The sequence below is a fragment of the Mus pahari genome, chromosome 7 (genome assembly GCF_900095145.1).
Source record: "Mus pahari chromosome 7, PAHARI_EIJ_v1.1, whole genome shotgun sequence".
Lineage (NCBI taxonomy): Eukaryota > Metazoa > Chordata > Mammalia > Rodentia > Muridae > Mus > Mus pahari.
In genome coordinates, this window is record NC_034596.1 from 60,626,220 (window position 1) to 60,630,709 (window position 4,490).

At 45.4% G+C, this 4,490-nt stretch overlaps 1 pseudogene; it reads left to right on the forward strand.

Moving 5' to 3' along the window:
- The first annotated feature begins 2,758 nt into the window (after positions 1-2,758).
- On the forward strand, positions 2,759-4,490 carry LOC110324034 (annotated as a pseudogene).

A 4,490-nucleotide genomic window follows, 5' to 3' on the forward strand; every position in this document is an offset into this window, starting at 1 on the left:
GAACTCACTCTGTAGACCAGGCTGGCCTCGAACTCAGAAATCCACCTGCCTCTGCCTCCCGAGTGCTGGGATTAAAGGCGTGCGCCACCACGCCCGGCAAGATTGTCTTAATACATCATTTGGATTTACAAATAATGATAATAAAAAAAAGGCTAGTTTAGCAAAAGGCTAGAGACTAAGTTTCTCCGGAGTGTTGATCCTACTTCCTTTTAGCTTTCCGCTTGCTGGGGGAAGACACACACATTGTCACTCCCCACTGGCTGTGCTCATGCTTGCAACAGTCCCTGGAGAAAATGCCTCTGCTCTAAGGCTGAGCTCCTGCACCTGCTCTCCACCCACTTCGGTGGTGCTGACCCCTGACTTGCACATACCGTCAGTCTCCATCTATTTCAGAGCCTCTCCCTACTCCAGAGCTAACACACACACACACACACACACACACACACACACACACACTTCACCCACTCAACTGCCCAGTTCTGCTCATGCCAAACCTCCCAGCAGGGAATGAGATTCTTCAAGGTATAGTTCAAAACCAGAACAATGACAGCATTCCTTTAAATATTGAGAAGTGTGTCACTGACTTAAAAATCATTCAACCCAAATATAATGAAATGTACTGATAGATGGCATATCTACTAATTCTACATAGTATCATAGATGTGTGTGTGTGTGTGTGTGTGTGTTCCATAATCTCTACATCACTCTTCTTTTCCTAACTCTGTCAGATGCCAAATGGTCTTTTTTGCTCTCAGTGATATTCACATACAGAAAATGTCCCATCCCTATCATTTTGTAATTTAATATGGTATTATCAGTATATGCTAGTTTCCTGGCATTTGCCTTTCAAGTATTACAACCAGCTGTGAAAAGCAAGCTTTTGTCATATGTTATAGGGACCTAGGGCATCACCAGTGACGTAGGTGAAAGATAAGAAAACACTCAGCTAATCCACTGAAACCTAACCCTGTGGACACTCTGAATCCACACCACCAGGGAAAGTGTTTGCTGTGTAAAGGAAGGGACCGAAAGCCTTGCAGCTGCACCTCTGGAGGCTTTCTCTTCCTATTCTACATGAAGTTGGAAACATAGTCAGGTACAATTATTTCACTCTGTGCTAAAAGGTAAAGATTGCTGGACACTATTTCTTTGCATATGTGGTTTCGCCCAAGCAAAAGCAACGCTAACTGAACACATTATCTAAGGAAATGCAGTTCAAAAAGCCCTCATTCTGACATCTTAGCTAATCTCCCTCTTTACCTGCACATACTTTACCAAGCCCGTCTGGTCTAGGCTCATTCTCTGTTTCACTCTCAGTCAGCTCTTGTTTCTTTCCATCTGAGTGCTTCATCTTTTCCTGGCTAACCTCATCAGTGAGGTTAAAAATCCCTATCGGCTCCAATTTTGTAGCAATTTGAATGGCTTACTTAGATCACCTTACACCAGTCCCTAACAGTTCACTATTAAAAGCATTCTTTCTTCTCACTTCTTGCTTGGGATACCTGAACCTTTCCTTGGGTCTCCTTACTACCTTTAAAACCATAGCCACAATTTAAAAGCCAGGCCAGCAAGCATTCTTGCCATTTTCCCGTGGGCCATTTCAAGTTTTCTAATAGACACCATTGCAGCTAACTATTGAAACAGCCCTATGAGATTTATATTATCCTAACTCTAGGTTAGGATGTTTCCAGGTTAAAGCAGTTAAACCACCTGCCAGCCTACCGAGCTGAAAAGTGGCAAACGCGGGGCTCTCCACCTTCCAAATCAGTGTGCAGTACTTAAGATCAGCAAGCCTCTTCTATCTGTCCCCACTTAGCGAGCCCAGGCCAGTGCAATGAAAAGTGACCCCTGACCGAGCTAGGGGAGACCACCCTCCAGAGAACCGTTCCCATTTTCACATCTGCTGAAAAGCAGGTTCTTTGGACCTTAACAGTCCTATTTCTCCCAACCGCCAGCCTTTCTCAGAGCTCTCTCTTCCTTTTGCAGCCTACCAACTGCTCAACTCAATCCCACACGTCTGGACCATGTCCATTTATCAGAATGCATTCTTGGCCAGCCTGAATATTATCATATCTAAAACTCGCATCTATACTTCTGATGGTACCTGCTTCTGGCTCAAGGGTTATAATATCCATACATACAGGCGAGGTGGGGGGTATCACAACGTATCATTAGACTTCCAGTCTGAGCATTTAAATGCACAGTTTGCTCATAGGCAAAACCTTCTCAACAGACGAAGTTCATTTGCTTATACTGGCTGTTCCTTTAAATTAAAAAGTTAGGGATAATTACATTTTGATAATCCCTGAGCCACTTCTGACAGACTAAGCCTTGTGCACATCTGAAAATGACACTTGTATAATAACTGCTTGTAAAAACAAAACTGGGGATTAAAAGCTACAAGCTTGCATTTTAATGTTCAAATACATAAACGGAGCCCAAGTAATAATGCAGATAACCTCTCTTACCCAGAAACTTCTCGTGTAGAAGTTCGGAGATTATAGAACTAAAAACTCAAGAAAAGGCCTTGCTACTCATGGTGGAAAATGAAAATAAAAGATTGAGTTGCATTTTGCTCTGTTTTGATCATCAACCTATTTATTTGTAAAAGGCACAACCAAGGTTTGCTTGCCTTTTAAAAATAGTTCCAGGACTAGGGCCGGTCAGCAACACAGCTATGTACCCTGGTGAGTTCTCAGTGTGGCTGCCCCCAGGGCTGAAGGCCGGGGAGTTGCCATACCCCATTTGTTGACTCTCCCTGGCACCTGTGCCCTTCTCTTTCCTGGGCTACTCCAGCAGGCGTGTTCGCTAAGGCCTTTCAGGTCAAGTCCAACGCAGGCATCAAGGGCTCAGATAGGAAGAGAACTTCTGGCTGATGTGACAGCTGCTTTCTCCACCCTTGGATCCAATCTGTTCTATGAACTGACACCTGGAAAGGAGGTGCTAAACGTGGTGAAATTGTATGTTCGCAAAGGGTATGCAGTGACTGTGTATACGTGTGGTGGTAACCCCATCCTATTTGAACTGGAAAAAAATTTGTATGCAACAGTGTGATCCTATTCTGATCTTCTACCAGCCTTTATAACATGGCCTCTGGTACTTTCAAAACACAAAACCAAAAACAAACAAACAAACAAAAAACCCAAAAAACAAGCAAACAAAAAAACCTAACTCTAGTACTCAAAAAAAAAAAAAAAAAAAAACCTAGTCAGGGGAGAGCAGATTTCATGCTTCCAGGAGTGGTGGCGCCCCCTATTGGTCAGCCCGAGGTACTACTGAGAACAGAGAGCTCCTAGTGGCTGCCACATCCACAATTCAGATGCTGACTTCAGGTCTGACAGGAAAGGGCTTCTCTATGCTCCATACTTATTAGGACCACTTATGCAAATCTGGGGACAAGTCTTCTCCACCTGCCATTGCCCCGCTGGCAGTGGATCCCACAGATAGCAACGAAGAGAAAGTGGACCTTGGTCTGCATCGAACCCGAAGGAGCCTGGCCCTGCAGGGAGAGGAGGATGGGAACGCTCCTCCCCCAGAAGCCTCTGAAGATACCAGCTCCAGGACCCTGAGCCAGGATTCCTTGGATGGCTAGCCCCTTCAAGAGCAAATGGATGAGCTATCACAGCAGTGTTTCCTGCATGCCTTGAAGAGTCAGGTCAAAGAAGCTGAGCTCTCTGTTCACCAGCACACTCCTTGACAGACATGTTCTCTGCTGCCCTGAAGGACAGCAACTAGAGATAAAGAAATTGAGCTATAAAAAGTTTTCTAAGTTCCTGCACCACATGCAGCAGGAGCTGACTCTCCAGGCTAAGGAGCTGAGAAAGGAGTGGAGATCATTGTGGCTGTGGACTGGAGACACCGGGCTATCCAGGAAGGCAGCAGGGAACAGCCTTCTCTCCCTATAGATATAAAATCCCTCAACTGTGTCCCTGCCAGCATGAACCAACTCGTCCACAAGAAAGGGAACACCCTTGAGAGCAGTGAGGTTCAAAGGATCATCATTGAATATGCCAGGAGAAACAACCTGGTGGACGTAGACACCGGAAATCTGGCGAAGCTGGATCCTATGTGACTGCATCTTAGAGAAAAATGAACAGCACTTGGCCATGAAGCATCTGTGGGACTGTCCCCTGACCAAGTGTTGGAAAAATCTGCAGCCTGCCTACCAAGTGACATTTCCTGGAACCCATTTCTAAAGAAAGGGAAACTGTCCAACTGCTATCATCTTTACACAGAATAAAATTGTAATAAAAAGATGACTGTGGTCTGGAACTTGGAGACCTACGGTCTAGATCCACGTTCAGTGGCTGCCATTCTCCAGCAGTGACATCAGACCAGCACCATAGTCTCTCCTGCCCCTGGGGCCAAAGGCTGTGCAGGTCCAGGGAAGCCAGACCCACTGTCTTGGCCAGCTATTGCTTGAAGAGTATTGGCTCCCAGGAAAATAAATCCAAGGCTTAGAAAAGGCTCCCAAACCTGGCAAAAAGTGA